General features: G+C 41.1%; 3 non-coding genes across 3 annotated transcripts; all 3 read right to left on the reverse strand.

The window, feature by feature from the left end:
• Nucleotides 1-5,379: 5,379 nt before the first annotated feature.
• Nucleotides 5,380-5,453, reverse strand: trnat-ugu (transfer RNA threonine (anticodon UGU)). The gene has a single exon. It is a non-coding gene; the product is annotated as a tRNA-Thr (tRNA).
• A 1,595-nt stretch (nt 5,454-7,048) lies between these two features.
• trnat-ugu (transfer RNA threonine (anticodon UGU)) lies at nt 7,049-7,122 on the reverse strand. The gene has a single exon. It is a non-coding gene; the product is annotated as a tRNA-Thr (tRNA).
• A 5,039-nt stretch (nt 7,123-12,161) lies between these two features.
• Nucleotides 12,162-12,234, reverse strand: trnak-uuu (transfer RNA lysine (anticodon UUU)). Its single transcript has one exon. It is a non-coding gene; the product is annotated as a tRNA-Lys (tRNA).
• Between the last annotated feature and the right edge of the window lie 1,477 nt (nt 12,235-13,711).

Here is a 13,711-nt window from a genome sequence, read left to right on the forward strand (position 1 = left end):
TCAAAGTCTCATATTGTAACTTTTGAATTTCCTTCACTGGTCATTCAGCCTCTCCAGCTCATTTCCCTCGCAAGCAGACCGGCAGCCTCCCTTCGGCTTTCTTTCTCAAATTCTTCAACGTGGACTCGCATTTTACCAATGACCTGTGATGTGACAACTGTTGTTACCCAGGGAGAGATGGCAGATGGAGTTTAATCCGGACAAATGTGAGGTAATGCATTTTGGAAGGTCTAATGCAGGTAGGGAATATACAGTGAATGGTAGAACCCTCAAGAGTATTGAAAGTCAAAGAGATCTAGGAGTACAGGTCCACAGGTCATTGAAAGGGGCAGCACAGGTGGAGAAGGTAGTCAAGAAGGCATACGGCATGCTTGCCTTCATTGGCCGGGGCATTGAGTATAAGAATTGGCAAGTCATGTTGCAGCTGTATAGAACCTTAGTTAGGCCACACTTGGAGTATAGTGTTCAATTCTGGTCGCCACACTACCAGAAGGATGTGGAGGCTTTAGAGAGGGTGCAGAAGAGATTTACCAGAATGTTGCCTGGTCTGGAGGGCATAAGCTATGAGGAGCGATTGAATAAACTCGGTTTGTTCTCACTGGAACGAAGGAGGTTGAGGGGCGACCTGATAGAGGTATACAAAATTATGAGGGGCATAGACAGAGTGGACAGTCAGAGGCATTTCCCCAGGGTAGAGGGGTCAATTACTAGGGGGCATAGGTTTAAGGTGAGAGGGGCAAGGTTTAGAGTAGATGTACGAGGCAAGTTTTTTACGCAGAGGGTAGTGGGTACCTGGAACTCGCTACCGGAGGAGGTAGTGGAAGTAGGGACGATAGGGACATTTAAGGGGCATCTTGACAAATATATGAATAGGATGGGAATAGAAGGATACGGACCCAGGAAGTGTAGAAGATTGTAGTTTAGTCGGGCAGTATGGTCGGCACGGGCTTGGAGGGCCGAAGGGCCTGTTCCTGTGCTGTATATTTCTTTGTTCTTTGTTCTTTGTTTATATCGTCGAATAAAAAGGCAAATTACTGCAGATGTGAAATCTGGAAAAAAACAGGAAATGATGGAAAATCTCAGTGAGTCTGGCAGCATCTGTGAAGAGAGAACCGAGCTCAGGTTTCGAGGCAGGGTCATTCTTCATCATAGTAAATCATTTAATCATTCAATCTTTGCTCACAGACATCGCTGACAGACAATCAAAATGTTCCTAATGGATTTCCTGAGGGCAATCCTGTCGTGCATTCAAAGGAAAATACTGCACATGTTGTGAATCTGCATGAGAAACTAAAAATGATTGGATTAAAGCTCATAAAATTTGAGGATGTCTGTGGAGCCAGACACAAAGTTAATGTTTCAAATCTGTGTGATCCTTGTTCAGAGCTGAAGCGAGGTTACATGCAATGGTGTAGATGAGGAAAATGGAAGTTGCGTCAAAAATTATGGAAGTTTGAATCAAGTTTGACATAAAACAAGCGAAAACAATCTAGAAGGTCAGTACCACAGAAATGCTGTTAACATTTTCTGTGTTCACCATTAAACATTGCTCACAGGTGACATGCTTTGACCTGAATGTATAAACACACTACTGAGATTCGAACTCAGGATCTCCTGTTTACAAGACAAGCGCTTTAAGCATCTAAGCCACAGCACCAATCTGCCAGACAGCTTTGCAAGTGTAGAACAGATTTCAATTGTTTTGATTAAACATCAGTATTGTTGATTTCTCCTGCTGACTTTGAGACTGCAAACTAAAATATTCATCGGCACTGGGCTTTAGAAACTGTAAAAATTGCAGTTATTTCTGAAAGTTATTCATTTAAAAGCAGTTCTGCAGGAAAGAAGTATACAAACAGGAAATATTTTGCGAATTGGGAAGTGATTGAACATCGCCAGAAGACTACAGTGGTATAATACAGGAAAAGACCAGGAAAGAGTTTTTACATTCACTGAAAATCTAGCAAAAATTCTTGAAAATTCTGGACGGCTGTTGCAATTTGGCAAACACGACGTTGTCACGGTTCTTCCACTTTCCATAAAGCATCCTGCATTCTTTATTTTTATTTCCTACCATTCATTGGGAAGTAAACGCCTTGAGCCAAAATCAAAATCTGACAGGGACTTGAACCCTGGACCCTCAGATTAAAAGTCTGATGTTCTTCCGACTGAGCTATCAGGGCCCATTTCAGCAATGCTCTCATAGCTCACGTCAAAGTCTCATATTGTATCTTTTGAATTTCCTTCACTGGTAATTCAGCCTCTCCAGCTCATTTCCCTCGCAAGCAGACCGGCAGCCTCCCTTCGGCTTTCTTTCTCAAATTCTTCAACTTGGACTCGCATTTTACCAATGACCTGTGATGCGACAACTGTTGTTACCCACGGACATGCACTGGGACTTCAAGACATTGAAGATTACGTTTAGTTCACTGAGATATCAGTGGGAAGCTGCAGAGATACAGATTGTATTTTAAGAGAGGGAATAAAGGGTGTCATCTGTTGTTTGTTGTGGCAGAGAGTGAACGCAAGTAAGCTCATCTAGTAAAGTAACAAATTATGCAAATCGCAAAGTTTCAGGGTGTAAATAGATCTGTCACCGCCACATCTTCATGGAAAACGCATCATCCTTTATCCCGCCCAAATCATTCTTGCTGACATGCAGCAACATATATCGTCCAATAAAAAGGCAAATTACTGCAGATGTGAAATCTGAAAAAAAACAGGAAATGATGGAAAATCTCAGTGGGTCTGGCAGCATCTGTGAAGAGAGAACCGAGCTAACGTTTCGAGGCTGTGTCACTCTTCATCAGAGTAAATCATTTAATCATTCAATCTTTGCTCACAGACATTGCTGACAAACATTCAAAATGTTCCTACTGGATTTCCTGAGGTCAATCCTGTCGTGCATTCAAAGGAAAATACTGCACATGTTGTGAATCTACATGAGTAGCTAAAAATGATTGGATTAAAGATCATAACATTTGAGGATGTCTGTGGAGCCAGACATAGAGTTAATGTTTCAAATCCGTGCGATCCTTATTCAGAGCTGAAGCGAGGTTACATGCAATGGAGTAGATGAGGAAAATGGAAGTTGAGTGAAAAATGAGAGATATGGAAGTTTGAATCAAGTTTGACATAAAGCAAGGGAAAGCAATCTTGAAGGTCAGTACCACAGAAATTTTGTCAACATTTTCTGTGTTGACCATTAAATGAGGAGCATTCTTCACAGGCTACATGCTTTGACCTGAATGTGTTAAATCCTCAGTTTCTTTACCCGTCAGTCTGGCCTCAATAAAAGTCGAGATGGATTTGCAGGTACAGCATTAGTTATTTTATTCAGCTTGCAAGCTTTCTCAGTTCACAGCAGTACAGAATGCCTCTTGCTCTCTGTACCTCCGGAATCAAGTGAGGTTATCAAACAAAGAGCTCTGTACTGATACATTCAAATGGCATCAAGTTTCACATACTCGATGCCCATAGGTCATCCTATGTCCGTCCTGATCTGCTTGATCTATTCCGATTGGCTCACTTCCAATCCCTTCCTCTGGCCCCTATTACTCAGCATCACTCTCGTAGACACACCTCTTCCTGCTTTTCCATGCGGTCTGAAATCCTTTGTCTGTGAACTAACCAGAATTAAAGTGGCCTATCTTCTACATTACATTAACTAATATCTCTAAAGTAACTATTTTATATCACATTCGTCAAATGTATAACCATACTGCAGAGATTTGAAATCAGGGTCTCCTGTTTACAAGACAAGGGCTTTAACCATCTAAGCCACAGCACCAAACTGCATGACAGCTTTGCAAGTGTAGAACAGGTTTCAATTGTTTTGATTAAACATCAGTATTGTTGATTTCTCCTGCTGACTTTGAGAGTGCAAACTAAAATATTCATCGGCACTGGGCTTTTGAAACTGTAAAAATTGCAGTTATTTCCTAAAGTTATTCATTTAAAAGCAGTTCTGCAGGAAAGGAGCATACAAACAGGAAATATTTTGCGAATTGGGAAATTATTAAACACGGCCAGAAAACTACAGTGGTATAATGCTGGATAAGACCAGGAGAGAGTTTTTACATTCACTGAAAATCTAGCAAAAATTCTTGAAAATTCTGGACGGCTGTTGCAATTTGGCAAACACGACGTTGTCACGGTTCTTCCACTTTCCATAAAGCATCCTGCATTCTTTATTTTTATTTCCTACCGTTCATTGGGAAGCAAACGCCTTGAGCCAAAATCAAAACCCAGACATTGACTTGAACCCTGGATCCTCAGATTAAAAGTCTGATGCTCTACCGACTGAGCTACCAGGGCCCATTTCAACAATGCTCTCATAGCTCACGTCAAAGTCTCATATTGTATCTTTTGAATTTCCTTCACTGGTCATTCAGCCTCTCCAGCTCATTTCCCTCGCAAGCAGACCGGCAGCCTCCCTTCGGCTTTCTTTCTCAAATTCTTCAACGTGGACTCGCATTTTACCAATGACCTGTGATGTGACAACTGTTGTTACCCAGGGACATGTACTGGGACTTCAAGACATTGAAGATTACGTTTAGTTCGCTGAGCTATCAGTGGGAAGCTGCAGAGATACAGATTGTATTTTGAGAGAGGGAATAAAGCGTGTTCTCTGTTGTTTGTTGTGGCAGAGAGTGAACGCAAGTAAGCTCATCGAGTAAAGTAGCAAATTATGCAAATTGCAAAGTTTCAGGGTGTAAATAGATCTGTCAACGCCACATCTTCATGGAAAACGCCCCATCCTTTATCCCGCCCAAATCGTTCTTGCTGACATGCAGCAACATATATCGTCCAATAAAAAGGCAAATTACTGCCGATGTGAAATCAGAAAAAAAACAGGAAATGATGGAAAATCTCAATGGGTCTGGCAGCATCTGTGAAGAGAGAACCGAGCTAACATTTTGAGGCTGGGTCACTCTTCATCAGAGTAAATCATTTAATCATTCAATCTTTACTCACAGACATCGCTGACAAACATTCAAAATGTTCCTACTGGATTTCCTGAGGTCAATCCTGTCGTGCATTCAAAGGTAAATATTGCACATCTTGTGAATCTGCATGAGAAACTATAAATGATTGGATTAAAGATCATAAAATTTGAGGATGTCTGTGGAGCCAGACACAAAGGTAATGTTTCAAATCCGTGTGATCCTTATTCAGAGCTGAAGCGAGGTTACATGCAATGGAGTAGATGAGGAAAATGGAAGTTGAGTGAAAAATGGGAGATCTGTAAGTTTGACATAAAGCAAGGGAAAGCAATCTTGATGGTCAGGACCACAGAAATGTTTTCACCATCTGCTGTGTTCACCATTGAATAAGGAGCATTCTTCACAGGCTACATGCTTTGACCTGAATGTATAAAGGTACTGCTGAAATTTGAACTCAGGATCTCCTGTTTACAAGACTGGCGCTTTAACCATCTAAGCCACAGCACCAATCTGCAAGACAGCTTTGCAAGTGTAGAACAGATTTCAATTGTTTTGATTAAACATCAGTACTGTTGATTTCTCCTGCTGACTTTCAGAGTGCAAATTAAAATATTCATCGACACTGGGCTTTTGAAACTGTAAAAATTGCAGTTATTTCAGAAAGTTATTAATTTAAAAGCAGTTCTGCAGGAAAGGAGCATACAAACAGGAAATATTTTGCGAATTGGGAAGTGATTAAACATGGCCAGATTACTACAGTGGTATAACGCAGGACAAGACCAGGAGAGGGTTTTTACATTCACTGAAAATCTAGCAAAAATTCTTGAAAATTCTAGACGGCTGTTGCAATTTGGCAAACACGACGTTGTCACGGTTCTTCCACTTTCCATAAAGCATCCTGCGTTCTCTATTTTTATTTCCAAAGGTTCATTGGGAAGCAAACACCTTGAGCCAAAATCAAAGCCCTGACAGGGACTAGAACCCTGGACCCTCAGATTAAAATTCTGATGCTCTACCGACTGAGCTACCAGAGCCCATTTCAACAATGCTCTCATAGCTCACGTCAAAGTCTCATACTGTATCTTTTGAATTTGCTTCACTGGTCATTCAGCCTCTCCAGCTCATTTCCCTCGCAAGCAGACCGGCAGCCTCCCTTCGGCTTTCTTTCTCAAATTCTTCAACTTGGACTCACATTTTACTCTTGATCTGTGATGTGACAACTGTTGTTACCCAGGGACATGCACTGGGACTTCAAGACATTGAACATTACGTTTAGTTCGCTGAGATATCAGTGGGAAGCTGCAGAGATACAGATTGTATTTTGAGAGAGGGAATAAAGCGTGTCATCTGTTGTTTGTTGTGGCAGAGTGTGAACGCAAGTAAGCTCATCTAGTAAAGTAGCAAATTATGCAAATCGCAAAGTTTCAGGGTGTAAATAGATCTGTCAATGCCACATCTTCATGGAAAACGCCCCATCCTTTATCCCGCCCAAATCGTTCTTGCTGACATGCAGCAACATATATCGTCCAATAAAAAGGCAAATTACTGCAGATGTGAAATATGAAAAAAAACAGGATATGATGGAAAATCTCAGTGGGTCTGGCAACATCTGAGAAGAGAGAACCGAGCTAACGTTTCGAGGCTGGGTCGCTCTTCATCAGAGTAAATCATTCAATCATTCAATCTTTGCTCACAGACATCGCTGACAGACATTCAAAATGTTCCTACTGGATTTCCTGAGGTCAATCCTGTCGTGCATTCAAAGGAAAATACTGCTCATGTTGTGAATCTGCATGAGAAACTAAAAATGATTGGATTAAAGCTCATAAAATTTGAGGATGTCTGTGTAGCCAGACACAAAGTTAATGTTTCTAATCCGTGTGATCCTAATTCAGAGCTGAAGCGCGGAGTACATGCAATGGAGTAGATGAGGAAAATGGGTTGCGTGAAAAATGGGAGATATGGAAGTTTGAATCAAGTTTGACATAAAGCAAGGGAAAGCAATCTTGAAGGTCAGTACCACAGAAATTTTGTCAACATTTTCTGTGCTCACCATTAAATGAGGAGCATTCTTCACAGGCTACATGCTTAAACTTGAATAAAGGTACTGCTGAGATTTGAACTCAGGATCTCCTGTTTACAAGACAGGCGCTTTAACCATCTAAGCCACGGCACCAATCAGCAAGACAGCTTTGCAAGTGTAGAACAGATTTCAATTGTTTTGATTAAACATCAGTATTGTTGATTTCTCCTGCTGACTTTGAGAGTGCAAATTAAAATATTCATCGGCACTGGGCTTTTGAAACTGAAAAATTGCAGTTATTTCTGAAAGTTATTAATTTAAAAGCAGTTCTGCAGGAAAGAAGTATACAAACAGGAAATATTTTGCGAATTTGCAAATTATTAAACATGGCCAGAAAACTATAGTGGTATAATGCTGGATAAGACCAGGATAGAGTTTTTACATTAACTGAAAATCTAGCAAAAATTCTTGAAAATTCTGGACAGCTGTTGCAATTTGGCAAACACGACGTTGTCACGGTTCTTCCACTTTCCATAAAGCATCCTGCATTCTTTATTTTTATTTCCTACCGTTCATTGGGAAGCAAACGCCTTGAGCCAAAATCAAAACCCAGACATTGACTTGAACCCTGGATCCTCAGATTTAAAGTCTGATGCTCTACCGACTGAGCTATCAAGGCCCAATACAAAAATATTCTCATAGCTCACTTCAAAGTCTCATATTGTATCTTTTGAATTTCCTTCACTGGTCATTCAGCCTCTCCAGCTCATTTCCCTCGCAAGCAGACCGGCAGCCTCCCTTCGGCTTTCTTTCTCAAATTCTTCAACTTAGACTCGCATTTTACCAATGACCTGTGATGTGACAACTGTTGTTACCCAGGGACATGCACTGGGACTTCAATACATTGAACATTACGTTTAGTTCGCTGAGATATCAGTGGGAAGCTGCAGAGATACAGATTGTATTTTGAGAGAGGGAATAAAGCGTGTCATCTGTTGTCTGTTGTGGCAGAGTGTGAACGCAAGTAAGCTCATCTAGTAAAGTAACAAATTATGCAAATCGCAAAGTTTCAGGGTGTAAATAGATCTGTCAACGCCACATCTTCATGGAAAACGCCCCATCCTTTTTACCGCCCAAATCGTTCTTGCTGACATGCAGCAACATATATCGTCCAATAAAAAGGCAAATTACTGCAGATGTGAAATATGAAAAAAAACAGGAAATGATGGAAAATCTCAGTGGGTCTGGCAGCATCTGTGAAGAGAGAACCAAGCTAACGTTTCGAGGCTGGGTCACTCTTCATCAGAGTCAATCATTCAATCATTCAATCTTTGCTCACAGACATCGCTGACAGACATTCAAAATGTTCCTACTGGATTTCATGAGGTCAATCCTGTCGTGCATTCAAAGGAAAATACTGCACATGTTGTGAATCTACATGAGTAGCTAAAAATGATTGGATTAAAGATCATAAAATTTGAGGATGTCTGTGGAGCCAGACATAAAGTTAATGTTTCAAATCCGTGTGAACCTTATTCAGAGCTGAAGCGAGGAGTACATGCAATGGAGTAGATGAGGAAAATGGAAGTTGAGTGAAAAATGGGAGATATGGAAGTTTGAATCAAGTTTGACATAAAACAAGGGAAAGCAATTTTGAAGGTCAGGACCACAGAAATGTTGTCAACATTTTCTGTGTTCACCATTAAATGAGGAGCATTCTTCACAGGCTACATGCTTAAACCGGTATTGTGAGATTGTGCCGGTATTTGTCCTCCAACTCCCTGTTTCGTCCAGTTCTGTCATAGGCCAGGGTAACGTGATGCAGTGACTGTTCAATGTCTAATGTCCACCACTGGGGGGTGATAGAAATATAGCAGTGTTGTCTCACCCTCCATGATGTAACCGTTACTCCCTCATCTCCACACTCTAGCTGTAGCTGGAAGCTACACAGTTAATCTCGGGCCAGCAAGTTACAGTCCAATCCAGTAGTCACAACAAACTGATGATCTGCAGACTTATTCTCGTAAGTGACTGTCACAGGTTCAGAAATAGGATACTCTCACACCTGTCCTTGGAACCCCGACAATTGCTGCGTGTGGTCGGATAATTGTAGTCGAAGTGCTGATTGCACAGAAGACATGGCTTCTCCAGTGTTGATTACAAATGGGTGATGTTGATCTCCTATCTGCAGAGAGATAATAGGTTCCCTGTCCGATTGGAGAGTCCTTATGGCTAAATTAGCTAGTCAATCCTGTGTTGGGAAAGGGTTTTCCTGGGAGAAGTCAGTGTATCTCGTCTGTCCTCCCCTCGGTGGGTACCCTCTCCATTGGGTCGGATAATCTCCTTCTACTGCCTGTCTTTTAAAGGGGCATTCCTGTTGCCAGTGATCTGCACGGCCGCAATTAAAACATGCATTGCTCCCTCTGTATCTGCCTCGTCCTCTTCTCCCAGTAGACCAATGGCCCCTCAGAGGGGGCTTCGGTTGTAAAGCTGTTGATGCATTCGGTGGGCCATAAAAAGGAGCTGAGGGTCCCTTTGGGTGGGTTTGGTATCTTCCTAATCGGCAACTGTCTCCAAATCTCACCAGGGGGCACTCTAGCTATTTCCCCTTTGTTCCAAGACTTCAACGTCTCTCCCTGTCACTAGGGGGAGTTCTTTCTCTTCAAAATCATCTATTGCAGGTTCCTTTGTTCCCGAGCCTTGTGGTTTCTCCTTAGTTTGGAGAGACTTAGGTGGTATACTTAATTGTTTCTGGTGAGGGTCAAGCCCCTCTCTCGCTGTCCGAGATCTTGTCCTAGAGCTAACTGGGCTTGTGGAACAGAGCTCCTCTTCCTCTACTGATCGTGAAGATGGTAAATCAGGACCCACACTATCACCCAAAAGGGCTTGAGTCACTGGCATAATTGGAATCTGGGAGCAGTGACTGGATATCAATTATCATACTCTGGTGGTTCTGGAATTAGTGCAGACAATGCTACAGGTGCAGTCGGAACTTTTAGTGAACATTTTCTAAATTATTGAATTGATCATTGTCTGTTAATTCAAGGCCAGCCATTGAACTACGTAGCTCATCTTTTGTTTCACCCGTGCCTTTCCTGTCTCTACTTGGTTGAAAAGGTTCTAACAGTGTTTTTTTTTAAACTTAAAAATGTTTGAAAATTCAAATTGAATTACTGCAACTTGCAAGCTTAGCTCTGATCTCAACTCAGAACTAAATTTACGATTTGCTTAACACAAACTTGTATAACATTTACAACTTAATTATTTCTTTATCTTAACAATTTTTCTTTTAACAAGTTTTTTTTTCTTTTACATTCACATAAATGTTGGCAAAATCAACTATCATCTCCAGATTTACACTTTTTAAAATGGTGTCCGTGACCTCCTTTAAGTTTCTATTAATCTCCTGATAAAATGAGATAAACATTATTTCAAGTAAGTAAAACTTAAGATTCTGGCAATTTCAATCAATTGCTTTCAAAAATAATAACTTTTATCAAAGAGGTGGAGAAACCCACTGGTTTCCTTTAATTAATTCAAAACGTAACTTTGCTGGTGTTCACTGACTCAAAGGAAAGGTATCCAATTACACTACAGGCTGCTGCTGTTATCTCAAAGCCTGAGTGAGAAGCACTGTCTGTCTTTTAATTTTGCCTGCTGCTGTTAACCCTTTGAGAGACTTCTGCTTCAACCAATATGCAGCATTCCCCACAATCTCAACTAGTCCTCAGAACTGCGCCCTTCGCCACCACAGTCCAAGGGTACAATTTTAGCTTAATCAACTATATATTTAACACACTCACACATAGAGTTGAACCATTTTCAATTTCAAATGTTGCATCAACCACATAACCTAACCCAAGCCGAATTAACTCACACATGAAGTTGAACCATTTACAATTTCAAATGTTGCATCAACCACATAACCTAACCCAAGCCGAATTAACAATATGAAATCCCATCAATTAAATTGCTAATCCCCAGACTGACCTTTGATTTCGTCGAGACGATCTTTCTGTACCAACCGTGAGTGACCAGACTAATCAGACGATAAGAAGAGGGGAAAAATCAATGCGCGGTCATTTTCCAGCTGTACATTGAGGGCCCTTTTTTCCCCATCCTCCTGTTCATAATCAGTCTAATTCTGATTTCGCAGTTGGTCAGGACTGTCCTGAGAACTCCCGGGTTTACGGCACCAAATGTTAAATCCTCAGTTTCTTTACCCGTCAGTCTGGCCTCAATAAAAGTCGAGATGGATTTGCAGGTACAGCATTAGTTATTTTATTCAGCTTGCAAGCTTTCTCAGTTAACAGCAGTACAGAATGCCTCTTGCTCTCTGAACCTCCGGAATCAAGTGAGGCTATCAAACAAAGAGCTCTGTACTGATACATTCAAATGGCATCAAGTTTCACATACTCGACACCCATTGGTCATCCTATGTCCCTCCTGACCTGTTTGATCTATTCCGATTGGCTCACTTCCAATTACTTCCTCTGGCCCCTATTACACAGCATCACTCTCGTAGACACACCTCTTCCTGCTTTTCCATGCGGTCTGAAATCCTTTGTCTGTGAACTAACCAGAATTAAAGAGGCCTATCTTCTACATTACATTAACTAATATCTCTAAAGTAACTATTTTATATCACATTCGTCAAATGTATAACCATACTGCTGAGATTTGAACTCAGAGTCACCTGTTTACAAGACAAGGGCTTTAACCATCTAAGCCACATCACCAAACTGCATGACAACTTTGCAAGTGTAGAACAGATTTCAATTGTTTTGATTAAACATCAGTATTGTTGATTTCTCCTGCTGACTTTGAGAGTGCAAATTAAAATATTCATCGGCACTGGGCTTTTGAAACTGAAAAATTGCAGTTATTTCCGAAAGTTATTAATTTAAAAGCAGTTCTGCAGGAAAGAAGTGTACAAACAGGAAATATTTTGCGAATTGGCAAATTATTAAACATGGCCAGAAAACTACAGTGGTATAATGCTGGATAAGACCAGGAGAGAGTTTTTACATTCACTGAAAATCTAGCAAAAATTCTTGAAAATTCTGGACGGCTGTTGCAATTTGGCAAACACGACGTTGTCACGGTTCTTCCACTTTCCATAAAGCATCCTGCATTCTTTATTTTTATTTCCTACCGTTCATTGGGAAGCAAACGCCTTGAGCCAAAATCAAAACCCTGACAGGGACTTAAACCCTGGACCCTCAGATTAAAAGTCTGATGCTCTACCGACTGAGCGACCAGGGCCCATTATAAAAATATTCTCATAGCTCCCTTCAAAGTCTCATATTGTATCTTTTGAATTTCCTTCACTGGTCATTCAGCCTCTCCAGCTCATTTCCCTCGCAAGCAGACCGGCAGCCTCCCTTCGGCTTTCTTTCCCAAATTCTTCAACTTGGACTCGCATTTTACCAATGACCTGTGATGTGACAACTGTTGTTACCCAGGGACATGCACTGGGACTTCAAGACATTGAAGATTACGTTTAGTTCGCTGAGATATCAGTGGGAAGCTGCAGAGATACAGATTGTATTTTGAGAGAGGGAATAAAGCATGTCATCTGTTGTTTGTTGTGGCAGAGTGTGAATGCAAGTAAGCTCAACTAGTAAAGTAACAAATTATGCAAATCGCAAAGTTTCAGGGTGTAAATAGATCTGTCAACGCCACATCTTCATGGAAAACGCCCCATCCTTTATCCCGCCCAAATCGTTCTTGCTGACATGCAGCAACATATATCGTCCAATAAAAAGGCAAATTACTGCAGATGTGAAATCTGAAAAAAAACAGGAAATGATGGAAAATCTCAGTGGGTCTGGGAGCATCTGTGAAGAGAGAACCGAGCTAACGTTTCGAGGCTGGGTCACTCTTCATCAGAGAAAATCATTTAATCATTCAATCTTTGCTCACAGACATCGCTGACAATCATTCAAAATGTTCCTTCTGGATTTCCTGAGGTCAATCCTGTCATTCATTCAAAGGAAAATACTGCACATGTTGTGAATCTGCATGAGAAGCTAAATATGATTGGATTAAAGCTCAGAAAATTAGAGGATGTCTGTGGAGCCAGACACAAAGTTAATGTTTCTAATCCGTGTGATCCTTATTCAGAGCTGAAGCGCGGAGTACATGCAATGGAGTAGATGAGGAAAATGGAAGTTGCGTGAAAAATGGGAGATATGGAAGTTTGAATAAAGTTTGACATAAAGCAAGGGAAAGCAATTTTGAAGGTCAGTACCACAGAAATGTTGTCAACATTTTCTCTGTTGACCATTAAATGAGGAGCATTCTTCACAGGCTACATGCTTAAACCTGAACGTATAAAGGTTCTGCTGAGATTTGAATCCTCGATCTCCTGGTTACAAGACAGGCGCTTTAACCTTCTAAGCCACAGCACCAATCTGCAAGATAGGACGGCTGTTGCAGTTTGGCAAACACGACGTTGTCACGGTTCTTCCACTTTCCATAAAGCATCCTGCATTCTTTATTTTTATTTCCAACCGTTCATTGGGAAGCAAACGCCTTGAGCCAAAATAAAAGCCCTGACAGGGACTTGAATCCTGGGTCCTCAGATTAAAAGTCTAATGCTCTACCGACTGAGCTACCAGGGTCCATTGCTACAATGCTCTCATAGCTCACGTCAAAGTCTCATATTGTATCTTTTGAATTTCCTTCACTGGTCATTCAGCCTCTCCAGCTCATTTCCCTCGCAAGCAGACCGGCAGCC

Source organism: Scyliorhinus torazame, chromosome 4 (genome assembly GCF_047496885.1).
Source record: "Scyliorhinus torazame isolate Kashiwa2021f chromosome 4, sScyTor2.1, whole genome shotgun sequence".
In the NCBI taxonomy this organism is placed as follows: domain Eukaryota; kingdom Metazoa; phylum Chordata; class Chondrichthyes; order Carcharhiniformes; family Scyliorhinidae; genus Scyliorhinus; species Scyliorhinus torazame.